Here is an 18,362-nt window from a genome sequence, read left to right on the forward strand (position 1 = left end):
GGACCAGGATATCACCATCCCAGGGGCTAGGATATCACACAAACTAACAGAGATCTAGGCTAACTCTTTCCTTATTAAGGAATATACTGTTTTCGTGCCGCCTATAAGGGCATCTGACAGTGCCGGTTAATGACATGGAGAACGCACGATCAACAAAATCTTTGGTCTTGGCTACCCACTCATCAGAATGACGTCCATTCCTACTCCAGTCATTGTACATCCATTCGCAATCTTCAGTTATGCCTGAGACTATTAAAGTAGACCATGTCATAAAAACATCATTCAACTTTCTCAAGGGTATCGGTCCTACATCTATAGACAAGGATATGTCCTAAACCCACCTAGTAGGATGCGAAGGAAATTTCGGCAGCATAACCGTCAGGACACAAATTTATGACAAGCCTAGTAGGATGCGAAGGAAATTTCGGCAGCATAACCTCACTGTTCTCCAACTGCACACTAAATATGGTGTAGTGGAGAACAGAGAGGTTATGCTGCCGAAATTTCCTTCGGATTCTACTCACTTGTCATAAATATGTGTCATGTCGGTCACTCCAAGGCTGTCCATAATAGGAATAATTCCAGACAGGTATGTCTCACATGCGTCGAGCACATGAATTGAACATGTCTAAAATGGGTGACACATAGGTTATGGTACTCCAAAATACTATAACACATGCTAATAAGAAAGTAAAGTACCAGGAAATATATAACACATACTAATAAAAAAGTAAAGTACCGAGAAATACTATAACGTACTTATAAAACAATAATGCATGTTAACATAGAACTCAACTAAAATATCTTAAACCACTAAATAGAAAATATTATGCTATTAATAAAATCAAACTAAGTAATAATGCATATTAACATTATATTAGTTAATGGAATCAAACAATAATATAATCGAACACATCGTTGGCTAAATGTGTGATTAATTGTGTTTTTAAATGCATAAACAAATAAGTAATCATAAGTAATAAAAATGGTACAATCAAACATTAAATAAACTGCTAATCACTATTTTCGATGGCTAACGAAAAACGGGTGACGAGAATAAACAATAAAATATGCAAAAAAAATTAACCTCGCGTGGCGGAACTGCGATGACCCGTGTTGTAGAAGACAGACGAGGACAACATAGCCGACAGCGCGAGGAGACGCGGCGAGCCGGGGCGATCGACGGCTCGACAAGCCGGCGCGACGAGCCGGGATCGAGAGGCGGCACCACGAGCTAGCAGCGTGTGGGCGGGGCGAGCTAGGGCAGTCGGCGGCGCGGCGAGCTTGGGCGGCGACGCGGCGAGCCAAGGTAGTCGGCGGTGTGGCGAGCTTGGGGCGACGGCGCAACAATCCTGGGTGGGCGACGACGCAGCGAGCTGGGGCTAGAAGACGGCACCACGAGTCGACAGCGAGCGCGCCCAACCGCGGGCGCGAGCGGCGCGGTGATCTGTGGCGGGGACGACGAGAAACCACCGGAGTCGAGGGCAGCAGGTTGTGGCGTTGTGAGAGAGGAGGGAGGGAGAAGGAAAGAGAGAAGAAAGGGCACCGGCGCTGGGGTTAAAACTCGTTTACTTCGACGACTGACACACAAGGCGGCCACAGAACTTACTTATTTTTGGCGGCGGCTCGCAGCTGACGAAAGTTACTACTATTTTTGGCGGCCAGACCCTGGCTGCCGAAAATTACCTTGGCCGCAAAAATGGTGTGCAGTTGTCACACCCGGGTTTTAGGGGCACCAAAACCCGGGCGTGAACTTCACCAAGTGTGTGCTAGGATCAAGTCTCACACATGTGATGACTCATGGTACAGAAACAAATGTCACATCATTAATATATAACGGGTTTCTGTACAAAATAGATAAACAATTACATCATTTGAAGACAACGATCCAACAACCAAAGTTGACTGGGAGACGACAACCTAGACCACTCACGAACTCATCACACCATCCTTCATGCGCCTCATCCTGTGGTACCTGTTCTTGACCTGGGGAATGTGGGTACAACAAGGGTGAGCTCACATACGTTAATCACTCAACAAGTTGTGGAGAATAATGTGCATGGACTTACTAAAGGTGGGAGCTCATGTGAATTGTAAGGCTTACCAAAGGAGATGGTTAAAGCTGAGCATTGCTTTTAAAGTTGGTTAAAGTTTTATTAGCAGTTACTAAGTATAAGTAGATACCAACCCAATTAATAACAACACCCGCGATGCAATGCATATGATAGATTAAGTTTAATTCCATAGATTAATCATGTGAGTGTCCGAGCCGCTCATGACCGTGAGCACGGCTGATATACCAGTTTTACACTCTTTAGAAGTTGCACATCTTTACCAACAAGTCGTGTATCCAGTCTAGCCAGGGTTTGCAAGGCCCTTAGACACTTTCGAGGTGAATGGCTAGGGATCCATTACGAGACATTTACAAAGTTCCACTAGCTTCAGAAAACCTGCTACGGTTTATGAGAAGGGCAATATAGGAATCCATCGTCTGAAAAGCCATTGCAGCATGATCGACCCGAGAACCTCCCTATACGCAGCTCGTCTACCGCCCTTGCCTCTTTCGGGTAATGTAGTCCTCCACTAGCTTTTCTAATTAGTCAGCCAAGGGCGTCCCATACCACCCTTGTGGTAGCACTGTTTTCCCGGATGGTTCTTCATGTTCCAATTAATATAATGATATTATCATGAACAATAATCAATAACAACAGAATTGGAACATGAACATAATATAACATTACATTCCCAAAATCAGGTAGAGCAATAGCAAAACTACCCAATAGTTTATCTGTTTGCAAGGTGGGGGATAAACAATGCTAGGGAAACCTATTAGGTCCCATCAAATTAACCTGAGCATGTCACAGTGATTAACAAGAACATTATTGGGTAAAGAAACGTGATCAAGGACACAACTTGCCTTAGACTCGAGATTCCTAGGTACCAACTTGGTCTTCAAGTGACTCGTAACCTTGCTGTTATTCGTAGCAATACAAACAAACATGGTATAGGCAAAATTAACATTACACCAAACATAAAAACAAGCTACATAATAATATTCTACGCGTCGTAACTAGATCCTAGGTTAGAGAACTGAAAGGGAATAAGGCTTACACCTATTTCCTAATTGATTTTGGTGGTTGAATTGCCCAACACAAATAATTGGACTAACTAGTTTGCTCTTGTCGGGGACCATAATTAGGGGTACCCTCAAGACTCCTAATTCTCAGCTGGTAACCCCCATCAGCATAAAGCTGCTAAGGCCTGATGGGTGCGATTAAGTCAGGGATCAGTCCATTCGAGCGACTCGATCACGCCTCGCCCGAGCCTAGCCTCGGACAAGGGCAGTCGACCCCGAAGGATTTCCGTCTCGCTCGAGGCCCCCCTCCGACGGCGAACATATCTCCGGCTCGCCCGAGGCCCTGCCTTCGCTAAGAAGCAACCCTGACTAAATCGCCGCACCGACCGACCAAATCGCAGGAGCATTTAACGCAAAGGTGGCCTGACACCTTTATCCTGACGCACGCCCCCCGGCAGAGCCGAAGTGACCGCCGTCACTTCGCTGCTCCACTGATCGGCCTGACAGAAGGACAGCGCCGCCTGCGCCACTCCGACTGCAGTGTCACCTGACAGAGTGAGACTGACAGGCAGTCAGGCCCTGCCAAAGGCACCATAGGAAACTTCGCTCCGCCCGACCCAGGGCTCGGACTCGGGCTAAGCCCCGGAAGACGGCGAACTCCGCTCCGCCCGACCCAGGGCTCGGACTTGGGCTAAGCCCCGGAAGACGGCGAACTCCGCTCCGCCCGACCCAGGGCTCGGACTCGGGCTAAGCCCCGGAAGACGGCGAACTCCGCTCCGCCCGACCCAGGGCTCGGACTCGGAATCAGTCCCGGAAGACGGCGAACTCCGCTCCGCCCGACCTAGGGCTCGGACTCGGGCTAAGTCCCGGAAGACGGCGAACTCCGCTCCGCCCGACCCAGGGCTCGGACTCGGGCTCGGCTCCAGAAGACGACGAACTCCGCTTCGCCCGACCCCAGGGCTCGGACTCCGCCCTGGCCTCTGCCGACGACCTCCGCCTCGCCCGACCCAGGGGCTCGGACTCGGCCTCGACCATGGAAGACAGACTCGACCTCGGCTTCGGAGGAGCCTCCACATCGCCCAACCTAGGGCGCAGGCTAGCCACGTCAACAGGAGGCGCCATCATCACCCTACCCCGAGCTGACTCGGGCCGCAGGGAACAAGACCGGTGTCCCATCTGGCTAGCTCCGCCAGATAGGCAATGATGGCGCCCCGCATGCTCTGTGACGACGGTGACTCTCAGCCCCCTTACGGAAGCAAGAGGACGTCAGCAAGGACCCAACCGCTCCGACAGCTGTCCCTCCGCCAGGCTCCATCGCTCCTCCGACCGCCACGACATCACACCAGCTGGGTGCCAAAATCTCTCCAGCTGCCACATCGGCATGTACTTAGGGCGCTAGCTCTCCCCCGCTAGACACGTAGCACTCTGCTACACCCCCCGTTGTACACCTGGATCCTCTCCTTACGCCTATAAAAGGAAGGACCAGGGCCCTCTTAGAGAAGGTTGGCCGCGCGGGGACGAGGACGAGACAGGCGCTCTCTTGGGGCCGCTCGCTTCCCTCTCCCGCGTGGACGCTTGTAACCCCCTACTGCAAGCGCACCCGACCTGGGCGCGGGACGAACACGAAGGCCGCGGGATTCCCACCTCTCTCACGCCGGTCTCCGGCCGCCTCGCTTCTCCCCCCTTTGCGCTCGCCCTCGCGCTCGACCCATCTGGGCTGGGGCACGCGGCGACACTCACTCATTGGCCCAAGGGACCCCCGGTCTCGGAACGCCGACAGTTGGCGCGCCAGGTAGGGGCCTGCTGCGTGTTGACGAACAGCTTCCCGTCAAGCTCCAGATGGACAGTCTCCAACAACCTCTCCAACCCGGGACGGTGCTCTGTTTCGGGAGTCTTGAGTTCATGTCCCTCGACGGCAGCTACGACATGATACTCCTTCCACCGCCGTGCGACAACGACAATGGCGGCCGACAGCCCGCCCGCCGGCGGCGAAATCGACGGCGTCTTCCCCGCGTGGTGGAAGAACAACATTCGAGCTCGTCCCGCCTTCTTCCCCGTCGACGGAGGGGAAGGCAGGGCAACCAAGGCCAAGCAGGAGGCAGCGCCTCGTCGGCTGTCGGGCGAGTCGACAGCGCCGGCACCCCAACGAGGGGCGCACCGGGTATTGACTTCGCGCCTGGGACGAAGACGAGCGTCGTCTCCCCGCGACACGCCAATCTCGAGGCTTAAAAGATGTGAAGTTTGAAAAGAACAAATTGTGTAGCTCTTGTCAAGCTGGTAAGCAAGTGGCAAATACTCATCCAAATAAAAGTCAAATGTCCACTCATCGACCTTTGGAATTACTTCACATGGATTTATTTGGGCCCACATCTTTTGTAAGTATTGGTGGTAATTCTTATTGTCTTGTGATTGTGGATGACTATTCAAGATTTACTTGGGTTTATTTTCTACGAGACAAATCCAATGTGTTTGAAACATTCAAGTCATTTGCTATATTGGCTCAAAATCAATTTGATTTCGACATCAAAAAGGTTAGAAGTGATAATGGGTCGGAATTCAAAAATGCAAGGATTGATCAATATTGTGATGACAAGGGTATCAAACATGAATTCTCTTCCAAATATACCCCGGAACAAAACGGTATTGTTGAGAGAAAGAATAGAACTCTTATTGATATGGCAAGGTCTATGTTAGCGGAATATAATATATCGGATTCTTATTGGGCCGAGGCAATAAATACCGCTTGTCATTCATCAAATAGACTATATTGTCACAAACTCTTGAAGAAAACTCCATATGAATTGCTCATTGGTAGAAAGCCAAATATCTCATATTTTAGGGTATTTGGTTGCAAATGTTACATTTTGAGAAAGGGAAGCCGGCTTTCTAAATTTGAGAAGAAATGTGATGAGGGTTTTCTTCTTGGATATTCATCAAATAGTAAGGCTTATAGAGTCTTCAACAAATCTCATGGTATTATTGAGGAAGCATATGATGTTGAATTTGATGAAACAAATGGGTCTCAAGATGAGAGTGATAATCTCGATGATGTTGGGGGAACTCAATTGATAAATGCAATGAAAACAATGGCCATTGGTGAAATAAAACCTAAGGAAGATGATGATGAAGATAGTGTAGTTGCTATTCCTTCATCCTCAACTATAAATGAGGAAGATCACCAAAGCCAACAACTCGATGAAACCTTGGATACTCATGATCAAGGTACTTCAAGACCTACGGTTCCTCCTAATGCTTCAACAAGCAACTATCAAACGGTATCAAGAATTCATCATTCCATTGTGAAGGATCACCCGGTTGATCAAATTGTGGGTGATATTAGTAAGGGTGTTCAAACTCGCTCTCGCATAGCTTCATTTTGTGAACATTTCTCTTTTGTATCTTGTATGGAACCTAACCGTGTAGATGAAGCTCTACTTGATGTTGATTGGGTGAATGCAATGCATGAAGAATTAAATAACTTCGCTCGAAATGAAGTTTGGGAGCTTGTTGAGAGACCAAAGAACCACAATGTTATTGGTACAAAATGGGTGTTTCGCAACAAGCACAATGAAGATGGTGTGGTAGTAAGAAACAAGGCAAGATTAGTTGCACAAGGATATACTCAAATTGAAGGATTGGATTTTGGGGAGACATTTGCTCCCGTAGCAAGATTAGAAGCAATCCGGATTCTACTTGCTTATGCTTGTGCACACAATATCAAGCTCTACCAAATGGATGTAAAGAGTGCCTTTCTAAATGGTAAGATTAGTGAACTAGTGTATGTTGAACAACCTCCCGGTTTTGAGGACCCCAAAAGACCTAACCATGTGTACAAGCTTTCTAAAGCTCTCTATGGGCTTAAGCAAGCTCCACGCGCTTGGTATGAAAGGCTTAGGGATTTCTTGCTTTCCAAAGACTTCAAAATTGGGAAGGTTGACACTACCCTATTCACTAAAAAAATTGGCAAAGATTTATTTGTTTGTCAAATCTACGTTGATGATATTATTTTTGGGTCTACTAATGAATTATTTTGTGAGGAGTTCGGAAAAATGATGTCAAAGGAATTTGAAATGTCTATGATAGGAGAATTGAGCTTCTTTCTTGGGCTTCATATCAAACAATTGAAAGATGGAATTTTTATAAGCCAATCAAAATATTTGAGGGACATGCTCAAGAAGTTTGGTTTAGAAAATGCTAAGCCTATCAAGACTCCAATGGCAACAAATGGTCATCTAGACTTAGATGAAGGAGGTACTATAGTTGATCAAAAACTTTATCGTTCAATAATTGGTAGTTTGCTTTATATTACCGCATCTAGGCCCGATGTTATGTTTAGTGTATGCATGTGTGCTCGATTTCAAGCTTCTCCTAGAGAGATTCACTTGAAGGCCGCTAAAAGAATTCTAAGATATTTGAAGTATACTCCCAATATTGGTCTATGGTATCCCAAAGGTGCTCAATTTGAATTAATTGGATATTCGGATTCGGACTATGCGGGGTGCAAAGTTGATAGAAAAAGCACCTCCGGTTGTTGTCAATTTCTTGGTAGATCTCTTGTTTCATGGTCTTCTAAGAAACAAAATTCGGTTGCTCTATCTACCGCCGAGGCGGAATATATATCGGCCGGAAATTGTTGTGCTCAACTATTATGGATGAAACAAACCTTATTGGACTATGGAATTATTTTCAAAAATGTGCCTCTCATGTGTGATAATGAGAGTGCGGTGAAATTGGCTACCAATCCGGTCCAACACTCAAGAACCAAGCATATTGATATACGGCATCACTTCTTAAGAGATCATGTTGGCAAGGGAGATATCTCTATTTATTCCATTGGCACCGATGATCAATTAGCAGACATTTTTACAAAACCTTTGGATGAAACAAGATTTTGTTCTCTAAGAAGTGAAATGAATGTGATCGATATCTCTAATGTGACTTGAAGTTGATCACACATGTGTCGCCTTGCATCTTGGGTCTGAGTATGCTTTTTATGCTATTTATTTGGTATTATTTGTGTATTTTTCATTTCTAATTGCTCTAAATAGTTTAATTCAAAAATCTTGCATTTCTCAATTACATCATAAGTATATGCATGCATACCAACTTTTGGATTGGTCAAAATGTCCATATATGAGCACCAATTCGGATTCAGAATTCAAAATCAGAAAGTGGACAGAAATTGGAAAAATGAGTATCAGGTCGCGGACCGTCCGCCCATGGACCGCGGACCGTCCGCAGCATCAGGAAATGGACAGTCCGAGCAGCCTCGCAGACCGTCTGAGATCATCAGGGCGCGGACCGTCCGCCGCCCCCGCGCGGACCGTCCGCGACAGGGCAGAAAAAGGGACAGAGCCCGCAGACTTGCCAGTTGTGCCCATTCGGTTGTTCTCTTTTGCTCTCCACTCGCAATATACTCTCTTGTGTCGAGTGTGCGCGGACCGTGAAGTGAAGTTGCGTGCGGACAGTCCGTCAGCTTGCAGCAACATTCCCTCAACATGTCTTCATCACGGTATCTTCAAATCTTGTGGATTTAATCAAATTTCATCAACTTTGAGATTATTTGGGTTTCTTCTCTGATCTGAAATTGAGCAGTGGGTTTCAAAATCTGATTGGTGGGATTGTTAGTTCTTCTCAATATCCATGCTATGCAAAATTTTCAACTTATTTGGCTGGGTATTATCTTCACAAACATCAAATTGAACACCTGTGGCGGCTAGGGTTCTTGGAGTCGCCCCTGGTCGGTCGCGGACCGTCCGCCTGGTGGACGCGGACCGTCCGGGCCTCTGGCGCGGACCGTCCGGCCCCCTAGCGCGGACCGTCCGGACCCTGGCAGAGTCTTACCATTCCATTCCTTTTCATAAGTGGCGATTGATATCAATTATTTATCTCTAGATGTCTGTCACCTTGTTACAGTGGTTTTGGTGGTCTCCGCAAGAAACTTGCAGGTCGCTTTAAATCAAAGCGCCCTCGTGGCAATGATGATGATTATACACCGACCACTGATTCAGAGGCCCAATCCTCAGCTGGGGGCACTGAATCCATGGATGCTGAAGATTTTCTTCATGTTCATCCAGATTATCCCATTGATATCCAAGGATGGACTTATCCCAAGCGGCGATTTTCTATGGCTGAGTACTGTTCCAGACGGACTGTGAACCAGTATGCTCTGCCATTAGATACAAATATTCAGTTTTTCCACACTCAGCTGCAGTTTGATGTCTTTTGGGGCACCCTGGTGGATACCAACTTTCATAAGCATCAGGTGATTGATTGGTCCTTCTTGCTCAGTCAATCAGTCATGGAGGGTCTCATTCCCAAATTTGAAACATGTGGGTTATATCAGTTTATGGGGCAGCGCACTGATTTCAATGAAATGGCAGTTAAGCAATTCTTGGCTACCTCAGAGATTGATATTGCAGAAGAATCTATCACATGGATGACTAGCTTCAAGCGGTATTCTGCTTCTTTTGCTGACTTTGCCGCTGCCAACAGTCTGAACTATGGCACCATTTCTGCTGGGGTGGATCTTTATACTGAAGATAATTTTGAGGATTTTGTGCAGTTTTATGAGCCAGCCAGACTCGGTATTCCCAGGAGGTTTGGAGAAACAGCAGGACTCAGACATCATCCTGCTGTCATCAACAAGATTGCCAGAGTCACCATTCTTCCCAAGAGTGGTGATAAGAGCAAAATTCGAGATAAGTTCTGGAACATAATCCAGCACATCATGAATGGTGAAGTCATGAACATTGTTCTTTTCATGATGAGGCAGCTTAATGATTTAAAGATGGACAAGAATCAAAACTTGGCTTATGCTCCCTACATTATGGCTCTCATAAAATCCAAGACAAGATTTGAGGGCCCATGTGAGATTGTTCACACTCCATTCAGGCCTTTTAAGAATGAGATAGGTTTCCTCACCAGGCCACTCACTCCATTCCCAGATGATGAGGAAGACCCTGGCTATGCGGGTGGAGACTCATATTGATGCTCGCTTTGATGGCCTGATGTCACATGTGGATCACCGCCTTGATGACATGCAGTCTCGCTTTGACAGCAACTGGGATGCGCTGAACTCTGAATTTTCTGACTTTCGTGATCAAATTCACACTAATGTCACTGATCCCATCATGTCAAGGCTGAATAATATGCAACAAAGTTTTCAAGATAACATGGGTGCTCTCTCCAGTCAGTTTGACAATCTTTCTACAACTGACAACCTGCATGATATAAGTCAGAGGCAGCAGCAGCTCCAGCAGGACTTTGGCCAGTTCTCCTCCTTGTTTGACACCTTCAGCACTCATTATTACAACATGCATCCTCCGCCGAGTGATCAGTAAGGCCTCTCCTTTGTGGCAATTGATGCCAAAGGGGGAGAGAAGAAGAAGTGATGAGAAGTTGTCAGGCGTCTCCTTCAGGGGGAGTTGGTGGTTCTATGTGGACATTAAGATCATGCACATGCATTTTATTTTTTTCATGCCGCTTTAGTTTATGTCTTATGCATTTGGAACTTGGTTTGATCTATTAACTCTATGTCGTATGTCTGTGGACTATTATCTGTAATATTCTGTGGGATGAACTATGTTTTAGTTCAAATTACTCTGTGTATGGTTTATCGAGATGTGATTATAATTACTGCGCTCATTCTACGAATCATCTCTTGTATGCCTCGATAACCATGATTGTAGGAAAGTCTCCATCAAGCTCAAATATATTATGTGTGTTATATCTTCAACTTCAATAATCCTGCACACACTTAGGGGGAGTCTTTCTTGCATACTGAGTTTTTATTGGGATTTATCTATCTTTTGGACAGAACTTCAAATCAAGATAAGTCCTATGAAACTCATCTCCAAAATCTATCATATACCTTTGGTATGAGAGAGATTTGGAAAAACTAAACTTCTCTTTAATAAGACTATGTGGTGTTGTCATCAATTACCAAAAAGGGGGAGATTGTGAATCATCTAGGCCCCTTTGATAATGTTTTGGTAATTAATGACAACTACTTGTGGACTAACGATTCTTGGAGAAATAAGAATGCAGGGTTGGACCACATAGAAATGAAATGTTGAAGAGTCATACGCATTGGTTGTGGATCAGATGAAGGCAAAGGTATAATATAGGTTTTACTTTTTGCCGGTCTTGAGGAGTTTAGAGAAGATACCTGACCGGATTAGTAGGCTAGATAGCCGTACTATTAAGAGGGGTCAATGACTTAGATCTGTGTAAAACTTAGTGCCTCATAGAGCATCAAGTAGTTGCATTTGCATGAGGACTAACAGCGCTTCTCATTTCGTAAGTTAAAAAGTTCATTCAAAAGCTTGTTTGAAACTTGAGTAGTCTTGGTCGCGCGGACTGTCCGGCCCTTGGGGGCGGACCGTCCGCGATCCTCCAGAGGGTCCGAGGTTTGACCATTTGTATTGACTCTATGCTTTTTTGCACTGCGGACCGTCCGGGCCCTAGGGCCGGACCGTCCGCAGTCCTGACCAGAGGAAGGTGGCTTCGGGTCAGTCCCTGAATTATAGCCGGACGGTCCGCCTGTGAGGCGCGGACGGTCCGCATGTGTCTAACTCGTTTTTGGACAGGGACTGTATGTTTTTATAGATTTGTACTACGGACGGTCCGGGGGACCAGTCCGGACAGTACTATCTCAGGTCGCGGACGGTCCGGGATTTATAGCCGGACGGTCCGCGTGTGTTAACTCCGTTTGATCCGAGGCTCGGGTGTTTGAAATTGCCAGGTCGCGGACGGTCCGGCCTGGAAGGGCGGACTGTCCGGACCCACCTTTTTGAGTCTGCTCTGACATGTTTCAACGGTCATTATAGCCGTTATGGTGTACGGCGGACCGTCCGGCCCTAGGGCGCGGACGGTCCGCGTGTGCGCAGAACTGCCCTCCTTTGCTCATAACGGTTGGTTTTTGATGGGGGACTATAAATAGAAGGGTAGCTCGTGTGTGAGACTTCTTCTTGACCATTCCTTGCACACATTGAGCTCATTTGTGATCCTCCAACTCACTCTCTCACACTCTTTGCTTGAGATTGCATTCTAGTGAGAGATTGAGGGTTCCTAGTGCATTTGCATCATTTGGTGATTCTTGAGGCACTAGGTGGTACACCGAGCAAGCGTCGTTGGCTTGTTACTCTTGGAGGTTGCCGCCTCCTAGACGGCTCGGGTGATTGTCTCCGTCGAGCTCTCCAAGAAGATTGTGGAGAAGCCGCGGTGTTGATTGTGAGGGGTTCGCGCCTACCTCGCCGGAGCGGCAAAGGTGACATTAGTGGAATCGAGGTATTGAGTGATTTCTTGTCCACTTGGCTCAAAGATCAAGTCGTGGCTTGATAGAGGAGCAAGTGAGAGCTTGAAGTCCACCTCAACGTGGATTAGGGGTGATCGGCAAATCACCGATACCACGGGATAAATTTCGGTGTCTATTCCTTCTAGCATTACTTATTGCCTTGCAATTGATTAGAGTTTTGCTTATTGTTCTTCAAGTATTCAATCTCCGTAGTTGTCTTTCATACATTGTTTACTTATTGACACTAGTAAATTTATTCCTCTTGTTGTATTGATTAAATTTACTTAGTATTGTTGTTTTTAGTCACAACCGTCTATTCACCCCCCCTCTAGCCGGTGTCCTAGATCCTACACCCGGGAACTCCTGGGACCTCCGAAGCTGCCGGCAGCAGCCGGGAGAGTCTCTCCGGGACTACATCCGGCGATTTTCGAAGCAGCGCACCGAGCTGCCCAACATCACTGACTCGGATGTCATCGGCGCATTCCTCGCCGGCACCACTTGCCGCGACCTGGTGAGCAAGTTGGGTCGCAAGACCCCCACCAGGGCGAGCGAGCTGATGGACATCTCCACCAAGTTCGCCTCTGGCCAGGAGGCGGTCGAGGCTATCTTCCGAAAGGACAAGCAGCCCCAGGGCCGCCCATTGGAAGATGCTCCCGAGGCGTCAACTCAGTGTGGCGCCAAGAAGAAAGGCAAGAAGAAGTCGCAAGCGAAACGCGACGCCGCCGACGCGGACCTTGTCGCCGCCGCCGAGTACAAGAACCCTCGGAAGCCCCCCAGAGGTGCCAACCTCTTTGACAAGATGCTCAAGGAGCCGTGCCCCTATCATCAGGGGTCCGTCAAGCACACCCTTGAGAAGTGTGTCATGCTTCGGCGCCACTTCCACAGGGTCGGGCCACCCGCGGAGGGTGGCAGGGCCCGCGACGATGACAAGAAGGAAGATCACAAAGCAGGAGAGTTACCCGAGGTCCACGACTGCTTCATGATCTACGGCGGGCAAGCGGCGAATGCCTCGGCTCGGCACCGCAAACAAGAGCGCCGGGAGGTCTGCTCGGTGAAGGTGGCGGCGCCAGTCTACCTAGACTGGTCCGACAAGCCCATCACCTTCGACCAAGCTGACCACCCCGACCATGTGCCGAGCCCGGGGAAATACCCGCTCGTCGTCGACCCCGTCATCGGCGACGTCAGGCTCACCAAGGTCCTTATGGACGGAGGCAGCAGCCTCAACATCATCTACGCCGAGACCCTTAGGCTCCTGCACGTCGATCTGTCCTCCGTCCGAGCAGGCGTTGCGCCCTTCCACGGGATCATTCCCGGGAAGCGCGTCTAGCCCCTCGGACGACTCGACCTTCCCGTCTGCTTCGGAACGCCCTCCAACTTCCGAAGGGAGACTCTGACGTTCGAGGTGGTCGGGTTCCGAGGAACCTACCACGCGGTACTGGGAAGGCCATGCTACGCGAAGTTCATGGCCGTCCCCAACTACACCTACCTGAAGCTCAAGATGTCGGGCCCCAACGGGGTCATCACCGTCGGCCCCACATACAAGCACGCGTTCGAATGCGACGTGGAGTGCGTGGAGTACGCCGAGGCCCTCGCCGAGTCCGAGGCCCTCATCGCCGACCTGGAAAGCCTCTCCAAAGAGGTGCCAGACGTGAAGCGTCATGCCGGCAACTTCGAGCCAGTGGAGACGGTCAAGGCCGTCCCCCTCGACCCCAGCGGCGACGCCTCCAAGCAGATCTGGATCGGCTTCGGGCTCGACCCCAAATAGGAAGCAGTGCTCGTCGACTTTCTCCGCGCGAACGCCGATGTCTTCGCGTGGAGTCCCTCGGACATGCCCGGCATACCGAGGGATGTCGCCGAGCACTCGCTGGATATTCGGGCCGGAGCCCGACCCGTCAAACAGCCTCTGCGCCGATTTGACGAGGAGAAGCGCAGAGTGATAGGCGAGGAGATCCACAAGCTAATGGCAGCAGGGTTCATCAAAGAGGTATTCCATCCTGAATGTCTTGCCAACCCCGTTCTTGTGAGAAAGAAAGGGGGGAAATGGCGGATGTGTGTAGACTACATTGGTCTCAACAAAGCATGTCCGAAGGTTCCCTACCCTCTGCCTCGCATCGATCAAATCGTGGATTCCACTACTGGGTGCGAAACCCTGTCTTTCCTCGATGCCTACTCAGGGTATCATCAAATCAGGATGAAAGAGTCCGACCAGCTCGCGACTTCTTTCATCACGCCCTTCGGCATGTACTGCTATGTCACCAAGCCGTTCGGCTTGAGGAATGCGGGCGCGACGTATCAGCGGTGCATGAACCATGTGTTCGGCGAACACATTGGCCGCACGGTCGAGGCCTACGTCGATGACATCGTAGTCAAGACGAGGAAAGCTTCTGACCCCCTTTCTGACCTTGAAGTGACATTCCGATGTCTCAAGGCGAAAGGCGTCAAGCTCAATCCCGAGAAGTGTGTCTTTGGGGTGCCCCGAGGCATGCTCTTGGGGTTCATCGTCTTCGAACGGGGCATCGAAGCCAACCCGGAGAAGATCGCAGCCATCACCAGCATGGGGCCCATCAAGGACTTAAAAGGCGTACAGAGGGTCATGGGATGTCTCGCGGCTCTGAGCCGCTTCATCTCACGCCTCGGCGAAAGAGGTCTGCCTCTGTACCGCCTCTTAAGGAAGGCCGAGTGCTTCACTTGGACCCCTGAGGCCGAGGAAGCTCTCGGGAACCTGAAGGCGCTCCTCACAAAGGCGCCTATCTTGGTGCCTCCAGCTGCCGGAGAAGCCCTCTTGGTCTACGTCGCCGCGACCACTCAGGTGGTTAGCGCCGCGATTGTGGTCGAGAGGCAAGAAGAGGGGCATGCATTGCCCGTTCAGAGGCCAGTTTACTTCGTCAGCGAGGTACTGTCCGAAACCAAGATCCGCTACCCACAAGTTCAGAAGCTGCTGTATGCGGTGATTCTGACACGGCGAAAGTTGCGACACTACTTCGAGTCTCATCTGGTAACTGTGGTGTCATCCTTCCCCCTGGGGGAGATAATCCAGTGCCGAGAGGCCTCGGGCAGGATCGCGAAGTGGGCGGTGGAAATCATGGGCGAGACAATCTCGTTCGCCCCTCAGAAGGCCATCAAGTCCCAGGTCTTGGCGGACTTCGTGGCCGAATGGGTCGACACCCAGCTACCGACGGCTCCGATCCAACCGAAGCTCTGGACCATGTTTTTCGACGGGTCGCTGATGAAGACGGGAGCTGGCGTGGGCCTACTCTTCATCTCGCCCCTCGGGAAGCACCTACGCTATGTGCTACGCCTCCATTTCCCGGCGTCCAACAATGTGGCTGAGTATGAGGCTCTGGTCAATGGGTTGCGGATTGCCATCGAGCTAGGGGTCCGGCGCCTCGACGCCCGCGGTGACTCGCAGCTCGTCATCGACCAAGTCATGAAGAACTCCCACTGCCGTGACCCGAAGATGGAGGCCTACTGCGATGAGGTTCGGCGCCTGGAAGACAAGTTCTACGGGCTCGAGCTTAACCACATCGCTCGGCGCTACAACGAGACTGCGGACGAGCTGGCTAAAATAGCCTCGGGGCGAACAACGGTTCCCCCCGGACGTCTTCTCCCGGGACCTGCATCAACCCTCCGACAAGATCGACGACACGCCCGAGCCTAAGGCGCCCTCGGCCCAGTCCGAGGTACCCTCGGTCCAGCCCGAGGTACCCTCGGCACAGCCCGAGGCACCCTCAGCTCGGCCCGAGGCGCCCTCGGTTCAGCCCGAGGTACCCTCAGCCTCCGAGGGTGAGGCACTGCGCATCGAGGAGGAGCGAAGCGGGGCCACGCCTGATCAAAACTGGCAGACCCCGTACCTGCAATATCTCCGCCGAGGAGAGCTACCCCTCGACCGAGCCGAGGCTCGGCGGGTGGCCCGGCGTGCCAAGTCGTTCGTCTTGCTGGGCGATGAGAAGGAGCTCTACCACCGCAGCCCCTCAGGCATCCTCCAGCGATGCATCTCCGTCACCGAAGGTCAGGAACTCCTGCGAGAGATACACTCGGGGGGCTTGCGGCCATCACGCAGCGCCTCGAGCCCTTGTCGGGAATGCTTTCCGACAAGGCTTCTACTAGCCAACGGCGGTGGCTGACGCCACTAGAATTGTCCGCACCTGCGAAGGGTGCCAATTCTATGTGAAGCAGACCCACCTGCCCGCTCAGGCTCTACAGACGATACCCATCACCTGGCCTTTTGCCGTGTGGGGTCTGGACCTCGTCGGTCCTTTGCAGAAGGCGCCCGGGGGCTACACGCACCTGCTGGTCGCCATCGACAAATTCTCCAAATGGATCGAGGTCCGACCTCTGAACAGCATCAGGTCCGAGTAGGCGGTGGCGTTCTTCACCAACATCATCCATCGCTTCGGGGTCCCGAACTCCATCATCACCGACAACGGCACCCAGTTCACCGGCAGGAAGTTCTTGGACTTCTGCGAGGATCACCACATCCGGGTGGACTGGGCCGCCGTGGCTCATCCCATGTCGAATGGGCAAGTAGAGCGTGCCAACGGCATGATTCTACAAGGGCTCAAGCCTTGGATTTACAACGACCTCAACAAGTTCGGCAAGAGATGGATGAAGGAACTCCCCTCGGTGGTCTGGAGCCTGAGGACGACGCCGAGCCGAGCAACGTGTTTCACGCCGTTCTTCCTAGTCTACGGGGCCGAGGCCGTCTTGCCCACAGACCTGGAATACGGCTCCCCGAGGACGAGGGCCTACAGCGATCAAAGCAACCAAGCTAGCCGAGAAGACTCGTTGGACCAGCTGGGAGAGGCTCGGGACAAGGCCTTACTACACTCGGCGCGGTACCAGCAGTCCCTGCGACGCTACCACGCCCGAGGGGTCCGGCCCCGAGACCTCTAGGTGGGCGACCTGGTGCTTCGGCTGCGACAAGATGCCCGAGGGAGGCACAAGCTCACGCCTCCCTGGGAGGGGCCATTCGTCATCGCCAAAGTTCTGAAGCCCGGAACGTACAAGCTGGCCAACAGTCAAGGCGAGGTCTACGGCAACGCTTGGAACATCCAACAGCTACGTCGCTTCTACCCTTAAGATGTTTTCGAGTTGTTCATATACCTCGCACCCACGCAAAGTTTAGTCATCAAGGAAGGGTCGGCCTCGCCTCGGCAAAGCCCGACCCTCCCTCGGGGGCTAAAAGGGGGGGAACCCCCTCTGCATTGAAATTTTCCTCGAAAAAAGATCTCTTCTGCCAGAATATCTTTCGTGCTTTTTGACTGCTTCGAAAAGTGGATGCTGAAAACGATGGAGTACACGTAAGCAGCCAAGGCTGACCGAGCCGAGGGACTCCTACGCCTCCGGGATACGGATACCTCACTCATCGCCTTCTGCGATAAGTAACTCGCGTTCGGATAAAGTGATTCCGCGGACCGAACAAGTCTTCACGTTCGGAAGCTCTTCTGCCGAAGCGATCCTTCGAGCCTTCTCGACTGAGTCGGTGACAGAGCCTCATGGATGGGTGAAAGTGCGCGTAAGCGGCAAGGCCGACCGAGCCGAGGGATTCCCACGCCTCTGGGATACGGATACCTCACTCATCACCTTCCGCGAGAAGCAACTCTCGCTCGCACAAACAACCCTGTTACCGACAAAAAAGTCCAGATACTCGAAACAAGAGGAAAAGAGACGTAGCTTTACAACACAGCGAGGGTGTGTGTTCTGGCCTCGGCGGCCGCAGAAGGCACACGCTACAAGACAATCTGATCCTGCAAGCTCGGGTCTTGACGCTGGAAGGGGGCAGCAGCACCCTCGGCATTGATGACACCTTCGGCAAGGTTCGGCCTAGCCTCGGACGGCGACGCGGTCCGAAGATCTCCACTCCGAAGGACGACGTCATCACCACGCCCGGGCCATCGCCGCCAGGGTCTTCTCCGGGAGTCCGGCCCGAGCAGGCGGCTCGGCCGGTCACCCCTGGGGCCTCGGCCAACCATCTTCCAAGGGCGCCAG

The sequence above is a fragment of the Zea mays genome, chromosome 6 (assembly GCF_902167145.1).
Source record: "Zea mays cultivar B73 chromosome 6, Zm-B73-REFERENCE-NAM-5.0, whole genome shotgun sequence".
Taxonomy (NCBI): Eukaryota; Viridiplantae; Streptophyta; class Magnoliopsida; order Poales; family Poaceae; genus Zea; species Zea mays.